An 11,746-nucleotide genomic window follows, 5' to 3' on the forward strand; every position below is an offset into this window, starting at 1 on the left:
GACAGCATTCATTCTGCACAATGAGCAAGTCAGTTTTAGACTACATGTTACTCTTGCTGCAGTCTCCCAGATCAGTGCCAGTTTGGGTACAGGTTTTATTGGAGAGGCAGTTAAATAAGTGAGAAACTAGTTAATAGTCACAGAGAATGCTGACTTCTAAGCAGGGGGAGATTGTAACTTGGTCATGTTGTACATTTAAATGCAAAAAGCAGGGGTTTATACCTTTAAATACTACACTGATGTCATTTTGTAGGACTTGTGGTAAATTATGGGTAATATAAGAAAGACCAAAAAAGTAAAATGGCATGAAAATAAAACGTTTGTAGGTTTCATCTAACAGCTATGTAAGTTATATGTAAGTTTATAAATCATTATAAATAATAATATAAGATCACTTTAAAAGTCTTTTGCAAAGGTAAATAAAATCATATAAATAAGTTCATTTGAGGATGATGGAGAATTATGAAATTTCAGGTTATGACATCACAATGACCATGACTCAAGGTTATGATATTGTTTTACAAATGCAATTTTTTTTTGTTTTTTTTGTTTTAAATATTATATACATCATATGTGGTAAGAATCAAGCAAATGTGGAATGTTTTAATGAGCTACTTTGTGCTATCTAGTTATGCACATAATTTAGTGAGAAAGATACACTTGTGGACATTAGCAGATGCAGAAGAAGTGAGTGAGTTAATGTGCATATATTTGCCAGGTATGTGTGATGTATTAATGAATGCATTTTTTTTAGTATCACCACTACAGTGTTGTATAAATGTTATATACAGTTTATTTTACTGTTTGGTCTAAGGTATTGCTTTTTGAATCACAGTTTCGTATACCATTTTGCATATAATTTGTAGTATTGTACAGTTTTTCTTTTTCACAGAGCATTAGCTTGCACTGTACAGATTTACTTAATCTTTTGGAGGATAGATTTAGTCAATTACTGTTTTATATGTTTTATTAGGTTTTTTTTCCAAATCAAAAATCCCATCTATTAGATAAATAAATAATGAAAAAGTAATTTTGTTGGTTTTGTGTGTATAAACCCCCCCATCTATAACTGAATACCCATGTTATAGACTTTTTAAAATGCATAACCCTTGACTGCTTCAAAATTCTTCAACACTACTCAACAAGTAGGATCCCTTAAACTGCTGAGAACTAGATGGACGTCTTTCTACAGCCAAGCTGCACACATTTTTTTTTCTACTGCATATAAATCCTGCAAAAAGCATCACCTTCTCTCGACTATAATCAATAGTTAGCTCTAACGAAAGCATTCCTTTATCCCATTTATTGCCTCCCACCCACTACCCCATCCGCTGGGTGACTGGAGGAGGGCATAATTGCTGAAAGCTTTCAGGTTTGATTAGTTAGTGTGCAGCTCATTAATTTACACCTAATTAAAGAAGTGAAGTGAGATGAGACACAGGGCTGACTAAATAATTGTGCAGAGCGCTCTTAAACACCAATAAAATCAATGGTGGTGTCATCTTAACCAATAATTGGAGAATATTTATTTACACCATGCAATATCTTTGCAATATCTTTAAAGACATTGTCTTCCAAGAGTTATTGTTGGCTGTTAAAAATTATTGTATGTTATCTGACAGTTTGGGTTTGTTTTCTTCTTCAAACCTCTAACATTCAGACTCTTAAAACTAACTTCAATTTGATATATATATATATATATATATATATATATATATATATATATATATATATATATATATATATATATATATATATATATATATATATATATATATACTGTATAAATAAACTATTTCCATAAGCCAAGGATACACAGTTTCTGGTTATCCAGCTGTTTTATTTGAAATACTTATAATTGCTGTTTGTGTGCTACTGTTTGGCAGAGGTTTGTGTACCTTAGCATGCAAACATGCACAGGGTATTCATTAAATTCACATACATCTGAGACATTTTCCATTTGTTTTCTGTTATGTGGATCACAATAGCAGGCTTTAAAAAAAAATCTTTTTGGCACTCATAGTCAGACTGAAAGGTACCATCCATACTCATTAAAAGACAAAAAGCAGAAGAAATCATAGAGACTTTTGGTTTATCGGGAAAGCCTAATAAATGTCACCACTACCATCAAAGTAAAAGGAATATATTACATAACTGTCTGTAAGTAAATGAGTCTGGAAATCCAATTCATGGCACAGAAAAAAAAAATTGGTGGTTGGATCAAACAGAGTTGTTGGTAATATATTCAACAAAATTAGTTGTCAGTGTAGACAAAAGACAACAGTTCTGTCCACACCACAGTGGCCATATTTATGGATTCTTTTTTCAGTTCTGTAGTTGTTCCTTTGTTCATCTGTGTTCTTATATGCGTCTTATGAATTATTTGTGAACAGTTGCTCAAATGAAAAAAGACAAAATAATAATTAAGTAATAAAAGGTAGAAGCAAAGGTCTCAAAGGCAGTTTCACAGTCATACATAAATGTTATTTTTAGTCTCAAAAGAGGTGCTAAGAGACGTGTGTGTGTGTGTGTGTGTGTGTGTGTGTGTGTGTGTGTGTGTGTGTGTGTGTGTGTGTGTGTGTGTGTGTGTGAGTAAGAGAGAGAGAGAGAGAGAGAAAGAAAGAAAGAAAGAAAGAAAGAAAGAAAGAAAGAAAGAAAGAAAGAAAGAAAGAAAGAAAGAAAGAAGGGAATAAACAGGTTTTTTTTTTTTTTTTATTATTAGAACTCTAACACAGCTTCTGATAATTCTGATACATCATAGTCATCCATTTGCTTGGCTCAGCAGCCAGGCAGCAAGCCCATAATATGAAAGACTCCCCAGTCTTCTTTACAAGTAAGATTTATAGTTTATGTTTTTAACACTTCTTCATTGTGCACAAAACCCCAAACATTCTTACAGACTGCATCTTTTTATTTTCCTTGTGTGACATCAGTTTGCAGACTGTGTTGTGAGTCATGTTAATAACTTAAGTAAACATTATAGACCTCAGCAACAACCTTTAACACTCACCAAAAAGCATTAATGTGCATGTAATAAGATGTTGGTAAGAGAGACTGATGATTCACAGCAGTATTTAGCATTTCATTGGCTATTGTCAGATGTCTTTCTACTAGTTGAATGTTGCTATTTGACCTTTGCCATTGCATGTACTTCATATTCATCTCTTTGAATTTTTATTTTGGTCTGTTGACCAGCACACACTCTTGTGATGCATATGTGTTATTTTCCCACATTTCTTGGCTGGCATTGAAATGTGACTTTTTAAGGTATGTGGGCCTGACATTACAGCAATAGGGTAGTAGTTCTTCTGGTTCTTCTATTAGACCCATACATGCTGACTTTAATGCATGGGTCACTTGTTAAAGCAGGTAAATAAATCTCTATAATAATAAATGTCTCTATAGATTCTGCTGATTCTTGGATAGGTTCCCTTCACAAAACCCCTCTTAAATTAGGATTACATTGAAGAATTAAATTAAATAAACTTTAATTATAACCAAAGGGGCATTAGGGGGCTGGGAATATTGACCATCATTATCAACAATGCTGAAAATGCATACAGACATAAAATTAGTATAAGACAGTTTAAGCAATTATAGTCTGTATTCAGAGCGGGCAATGCAAGGTCAATAGATATGCCAGTATTTATATAGGGAACATTATCTGTGTTCAAATTAAGACTAAGCAAGGGCTCAAAATGCATCTCTGGATGGTGCATTTAAATGATTCAACTTCTGCAAACACAGGTCATGCCTTTCAGGTTGCAAGGTTATTGTGTCAGGCTTTATTGGCAGAAATTGTTTAATAGTGCATAGGCCCCTGCAGCTGAATAAAAAAAAAACACTGATATAAAATGATGAACTGATATGAAATGTAACATAAAAACATGAGACAACAATAGTAATAAAAAATAAAAATAATAATTACAGGAGTAACGAGGATGGACAGGATTAGAAACAAGTTTATTACAAACCTGATTCCAAAAAAATTGGTACACTGTACAAATTGTGAATAAAAAAAGGAATGCAATGATATGGAAGTTCAAATTAAAATATTTTATTCAGAATAAAACATAGATGACATATAAAATGTTTAAACTGAGAAAATGTAGCATTTTAAGGGAAAAATACCGTAATTTCCGGACTATAAAGCGCACCCATATATAAGCTGCACCCACTGAATTTTACAAATATTTTTATTTTGAACATACATAAGCTGCACCTGTCTATACGCCGCAGGTGTCTACACTGAAACTAATGAACTTTACACAGGCTTTAATAAAAGACACGTTACACACGGTGTAATGGGTGAAATATGTTGCGCTTCCTTTAGGAGCATAGCGGTATTTTGGGAATAGCCTGGCACTGCATTTTTCCGCTATTACTGCATGTGTGCAAGACAAGGATTATGTCCTTATTATTTTCTGATGCTCATTTCTAAGTTTCTTTGACTAACCCGTAACGCTGTTGCCAGAAAAAAATAAAAAAGCACGAGTTTTGGAAACCTGTCTGTGATTATATGATTTCTGTTGCAACTGGAGTTAGCGAGCTCTCCCTTAACCCAGATTTAACGCGTTACAACGGCTTGTATCTAAACAGTAGCCTACCAAGAAAGTCATTGTTCACTGTCTTCCTCTTTCCTTTCACAACTATTTCTCTCAGGAGTTTATCTTTTGGCATCGTCATGCATTTAAACAAAACGTTTTTTCTCCCGATGCCGTGCAGCTCAGAACACAGGTGAGGTGCGTTTTTTCGTTTCCGTTCGGAAATTTCATTGGTCTAATGTTTTGGGGCTCACTTTTTTGGCTTGAAGTTTGTGAAACCTGGAAAAACCCAGGAAAAATTAATAAATAAGATGCTTCGTTGTTTAAGCCATGGGGTTCAAAATGTGGAAAAAAAGTAGCTGCTTATAGTCCGAAAAATACGGTAAGTTGATTTTAAAATTCATCGCATCAACACATCTCAGAAAAGTTGGGACAAGGCCATGTTTACCACTGTGTGGCATCCCCTCTTCTTTTTATAAAAGTCTGCAAATGTCTGGGGACAGAGGAGACAAGTTGCTCAAGCTTAGGAATAGGAATGTTCTTGTCTAATACAGGCTTCTGGTTTCTCAACTGTCTTAGGTTTTCTTTGTCACATCTTCCTGTTTATGATGCGCCAAATGTTTTCTATGGGTAAAAGATCTGGACTGCAGGCTGGCGATTTCAGCACCCAGATCCTTCTTCTACGCAGCCATGATGTTTTAATTGATGCAATATGTGGTCTGGCATTGTCATGTTGAAAAATGCAAGGTCTTTCCTGAAAGAGACGACGTCTGGATGGAAGCATATGTTGTTCTAGAACTTGGAAATACCTTTCAGCATTGATGGTGCCTTTCCAGATGTGTAAGCTGCCTATGCCACACGCAGTCATGCAAACCCATATCATCAGAGATGCAGGCTTCTGAACTTAGCGCTGATAACAACTTGGGTTCTCAGTTTCCCACTTTGCCACAGTCCATTTTAAATGAGCCTTGGCCCAGAGAAAACACCTGCGCTTCTGGATCATGTTTAGATATGTCTTTTTTTTTACCTATAGAGTTTTAGCCGGCAACGGCGAATGGCACGGTGGATTGTGTTCACCGACAATGTTTTCTAGAAGAATTCCTGAGCCCATGTTGTGATTTCCATTACAGTAGCATTCCTGTATGTGATGCAGTGCCGTCTAAGAGCCCGGAGATCACGGGCATCCAGTATGGTTTTCCGGCCTTGACCCTTACGCACAGAGATTGTTCCAGATTCTCTGAATCTTTGAATGATATTATGCACTGTAGATGAAGATGAACTTCAAACTCTTTGCAATTTTTTTTTCTGAGAAACTCCTTTTTGTTATTGCTGAAAAATTGCTCTGCCTATCTTGACTTCTGAGAGACACTGCCACTCTGAGAGGCTCTTATGATACCCAATCATGTTGCCAGTTGACCTAATAAGTTGCAAATTGGTCCTCGAGCTGTTCCTTGCATGTACATTAAACTTTTCCGGCCTCTTACCTGTCCCAACTTTTTTGGAATGTGTAGCTCTCATGAAATCCAAAATGAGCCAATTTTTGGCATTACATTTCAAAATGTCTCACTTTCAACATTTGATATATTATCTATATTCTTTTGTAAATAAAATATAAGTTTACGAGATTTGTAAATTATTGCATTCCTTTTTTATTCACAATTTGTACAGTGTCCCAACTTTTTTGGAATCGGGTTTGTAGATGTACAGCTCATGTAGGACGTTTTTGAAGACAAAGTGAGGGAGGCACGACTGAGATGGTTTGGACATGGGGTATATCTGTAGGAGAATGCTGAGGATGGAGCCACCAAGAAGGAGGAAAAGATGAAAGCCAAGCAGGATTTTAATGGATGTGGTGAGGGAAGACATGCAGGTATTTGGTTTGAAATAGGCAGATGTAGAGAACAGGGTAGTATGATCCACTGTGGCGACCCCTAACGGGAGCAGCCAAAATAATTAATAATAATAATAATAATAATAATAATAATAATAATAATAATAATAATCAGAAGAAGAAGAAGAAGAAGAAGAAGGAAAAAGATTAGGGAACACCTATGGTCTATTTTACTGCTTCTAACACATTCAACAAGAAAAAAACAAATATTGTCCACGCCTTCATACAAGCTTCTATGTTGTGAATATATTGTGTCTAATGTCATTTATAATCTATAAGCATGGTTCAGCGGCAGTCTACTGCAGAATAATACATTTTAAGGTATTACGATAGTGAGCTGTGTAAGTGTATTGCATGTGGCCAAAAGCATGAACTTTATTTTTTGTCTCAAAACAAACAGTCTCAAAACAGTCTCAGAGTATGTACTACACAAAACAAAACAATTAATTAGTTTTTGGTAAATGCTGACATAATTGCATTCTGCAATACTTCTATCTTTTATAGGGCAAACTGAATGTTGCAAATATGTTTCAGATCTGGACTGGGACTGGGAAGGCCCATAAAGAACATTGAAATCATTGCTATATTGCCAAAGCTTTTCCTTTGTAAAATGCTACAGTATTATTCTGAAAGAAGCGATTAAAATATTAGTGAACTGTAATCATGATACATATGTTCAGAAAAATGTATTGAATAAGCTCTGCCATGTGATTGATAAGTATTAATGAGCCCATTGTGTGCCAAGAAGACATTCCCCATAACATCAGTCCAGCTTTATCTGACGGTCGCACAAGACAGGTTGAGTTCATGGATTCATGTTTCACGTGTAAATCACGTGTAATTGATGTTCATGAATCACATGTGAAATCTGGCCAAAGGAGAGACACAGCATCACTGGAGGGGTGATGTCATGACCAGGAAGCTACAAAGTGTGCACGCAGAGGAGCCGATGGTGGCTTTTGCAAATAGAAGGGAAGTGCGGAGGGAATGCAGCGAGTGTGGCTCAGAGACACAGAGTCTCGTTCCCTCAGTGAACTAGGGATACAATCGTATCCTAGAGACATTCCCTTTTGGGAACTTGAGCTGTGTCGCAACGCTTTGGGAATAAGAGTCCAATCATGCCGCACTGACCAGTCCCTGCCTAGTGTGAAAGAGCACAGCCAGTGCTCAGGACAGAGAAGCTGGGAGTGGCTCTAAGGTCAAGGTTATAAAACCAGATGAAGGTCAGCGGGGTGGACCAGCCCACAGCATTGCAGATGTCTTGGAGTGGGACTTCAGCGGACCAGGCTGTATAGGCTACCACACACCAAGTGGAGTGATCTTTGACCCTGAAAGGAGTGGGGAGACCAGAGGACTCATAAGAAGAGATTATAGCATCCACAATACAAATACTTTTCTGCAAGAGGCAAGTCTGCTTGCTTCTGCTGGTCAGGGGCTTAAAATGGAGGAGGATAGAATGCCTGCAGCATTACAGGTCGTGGGGAATCTGATAGCACCTTAGGTACATAACCCGGTCTGGTGTAAAGAAAGGCACTGGCCATGCCAGGGGTAAACTCCAAGAAAGACGGGGCCACACAGAGAGCCTGTAATTCCCCGACCCTCTTCAGGAAGGATATAGACAGAAGGAAAACAGTCTTGATAGACAAATACCTAAGGGCCACCTCGGCCAGTGGTTTAAAGGGGGGCTCAGGCAGAGCCTCCAGAATGATGGCCAAATCCCATACAGGCACCCTGGGTTGCGTCACCAAGGGATCTTAACCCAGCGACTGTTTAGCAAGCGGAGTATAATAAGCTGCAATAGCGGACACGTAACCTTTTAGAGTCGAAGGAGCTAACCCTGAAGCAAACTGTCCCTGCAGGAACTCCAGCACTGAACCAACTGGGCAGTTAACTGGGCCCAAATGGGGGTGCTCACACCACACAGAGAACAGACGCTGTTTAGCAGCATACAACCTCCTTGTAGAGGGAACTCTGGATTAAAGGATGGTCTCCACTACCTCAGTAGAGAGACCAGCTGCTAAGAACTATGCCCCCTCAGGAGCCACAGCCTCCATATCTCCGGGTGGGGTTGAACCAGGGTGCCACCTGCCTGGGAGATTAGATCTCTCCTGGGAGAAATCCCCCAAGAAGGTTCCTCGAAGAGGGATACCAGGTCCATGAACCATGTTTTGCCCTTCCATTGAGGGGCCACCAGGAGGAGATGGACTCCATCTCGACAAACTCTTTCCAGAACTCCTGGGAGCAATGTGATAGTGGAAAAGGCGTACAGGCTTAGCCTCAGCCATGTCTGTACCATGGCTGAGGCTAAGCCTGAACTCCTGGGAGCAATGTGATAGTGGAAAAGGCGTACAGGCTTAGCCTCAGCCATGTCTGTACCATGGCGTCCAATCCTAAGGGAGCTGGGTGAGTGAGGGAGAACCAGTGGAAACAGTGCGATGTCTCCTGACTCATAAACAAATCCACCTGTGCTCTGTAAAACTTCCGTCATATCTGCTTCACCACCTCAGCGTGGAGCCTCCATTCTCCGGGCCTTTTTTGGGGGGTTTTTGCAGACCCTTCCTGATGGTTGATGCAAGAGACCATCGATGTGTTGTCCATATGGACCAGCGCATGGCGATCCCTCAGGTCTGGGAGGAAGCATCTCCAGACAGTTTATGTGCCACGTGAGATGGAGCCTGCTCCACCGATGGAGTGCTCCTCCACTCATGATGGCCCCCCACCCTGTGAGGGACAGGAACATAAGTTATATCCAAATATCTATGGCTCAAAGGGCTCGCTGCGAGACTTTGATAGTGCGGAGTGGGTTGCCCTAGTGTGAGAACCTGTCTCTGAGCCACCACTGTAGGGGTCTTATGTGCAGGAGGCCAAGTGGAATCACACTGGACGCTGCTGCCATGAGTCCCAGCAGCCTCTGGAACTTCTTCACAGTGAGTGACTGGCCTTCTCTCACTCTCTTGACTGCCGTGAGGATAGCCTCAATCCGAGTGGGAGACAGCTGGGTCCAGGTGGCAATGCTCTGTTTTTCAGCTTTGCGATGCCTACAGAAACGCTACAGACTGTTTCTTCACCTCCTAGAATTTGTTGACGACCGCACCCACGGCATCACCAAACAAGCCATAAGGGACCATCGGGGCATTCAGCAAGAAATCCCAGTCCCTGTTGGGAATGTCTGACAAGGGGAGCCACAGATGCCTTTCTGTGGCTATTAAGGCTGACATGGACTGCCCTACGGCCCTGGCCGTTTCTTTGGTGGACCTGAGAGCTGGGTCGGCAGCGCAACATAACTCTTTCACATCGCCAGCCCCAGAACCAAATCTTTCATCCATCTCCCTCAGCAGGTCAGCCTGGTATGCCTGCAACACGGCCATAGTGTGGAGGTAACCTGCAGCCTCACCCGGTGCTGCGAAAGCCTTGCCCACCAGAGCCGAAGTGGAACACAATGGCTTAGTGAAGGTATAGCCAGCTAGCATCTCTTCCACCCATGGCATTGTTCCATAGCCACTCTCTTTCAGGCCCAGAACGTTTGTGTACAGCAAGTCTTGTGAGGTGAAGAGGCGGGCTGTATATGGGCTATCCCAGGACCTGGACACTTCAGTGTGCAAATCCGGAAAGAAAGACATGGGCCCAGCATGGAGGCTGTGACGTGGGCCGCAGGAAGCGCTCATCCACTGGGTGCGTGCTGCTTCTGCTTCTCATCTGGCCAAGCTAGCTCGTGCTTGGACACGGCCCACGTCACTACCTCCAGGAGCTCCTCATACAGCAATGGCTGGGAGTCCGTGGGCTTGCGAGTCTCTATGTTTTCTACTCCTGGTAAACTGCACTAATCGGACGGGAAAAAAAACGCTTGCTTTCCCGAAGCGGGGAACAAGCGCTAGACGCATGCGGTTAGGTGGAAGAAAGGAAGTTTCCCATTTCTCGGCCCTCTGCCAGGTCTGTTTGCGAGCCCCATGACATCCGCGGCAACAGCGGGGCCAGAGCCACGAGGGAGAGCACTCTCCTCGAAGAGCACTTTCCAGGAGCGGAGAGTCCGCATAGACATGCGGCTACAATGAGAGCGGTCAACTCCCTTGAGAGCCGACCGAGCATGCTCCTCTCCCAAGCAAACAACACACAGGCTGTGGTTACCGGCCCCTAATGAAACTGAGGCAAGGAGGGACACACAGCCCAAAGTTTTCTTTGCTATTTCTCATGCTTACACAGATTTACACAAAAAAGCACTTACCTGAACAAACAAAAGCTAGTGTCGGCTCCACTGTATGCACGCTTTGTAACCTTCTGGTCATGACGTCACCCCGCCGATGATGTAGGGTCTCTCCGTTGGCCAGATTTCACACGTGATTGAGAGCGTAAACAACGCACACGGAAGGGTTCCCAAAGCGTTGCGACGCAGCTGGAGTTCCTGAAAGGGAACCCATGATTACTGCAGCTTCGGCTTTATTTGGCTGAAATGCAATCCAGTGTAGTTCTTCTATTGTAGCCCATCTGCCAATTTGATGTGTTGTGAATTCGGACATGCTTTTCTACTCACCTTAGAGGTTTTTTTTATAGAGTGGTTACCTGAGTTATTGTAGCCTTTCTGTCAGCTTGAACCAGTCTGGCCATTCCCCATTGCCCCCTCTCATGAACAAGGCTTTTCAGTCTACAGAACTTCTGCTTACTGGATGTAATCTTTCTCCTTTATTGCACCTTTCTGAGTAAACTCTAGAGATTGTGTGTGTGAAAATCCCAGGGGATCAACAGGTATAAAAATACCCAAACCACTCTTTCTGGCAACAACAATCATTCCATATATACTGTATACCCCATTCTGATGGTTGATGTTAATATTACTTGTGAATCTGCTGTCCTGTATCTGGATGGTTGTATGCATTGTTACCGATGACACATTATTGTCATCACCTGAGTATATGTACAGGTGTGTCTAATAAAGTACTTAGTGATTGAATGTATAGTTTAATGCAGAGATTGCATGTACTTTTATAAATTAATTCAATTAATTGCTTCTATTAATTACTCACTACTGATATTTAGCTCAATTCTTTCCAGTCATAAGTGAATGAAGTAGAAGCTATTTTAATTAAAATATTTATTTAAAGCAAACCAGCACATAAATCCCATGTAAATAAGAGAAGAGTGAGTGTGTGTGTGTGTGTGTGTGTGTGTGTGTGTGTATGTGTGTGTGTGTGTGTGTGTGTGTGTGTGTGTGAAGGTGTGTATGTGTGTAGGTTCTTTGTGGGAACCAATATTCCAGAAACAAATCTAGACATTGTTTTGCGAATTTGCTTTGATAAAGAAAATATTTCCACAAATT

This window comes from Silurus aristotelis, assembly GCF_946808225.1.
Source record: "Silurus aristotelis genome assembly, chromosome: 2".
Taxonomy (NCBI): Eukaryota; Metazoa; Chordata; class Actinopteri; order Siluriformes; family Siluridae; genus Silurus; species Silurus aristotelis.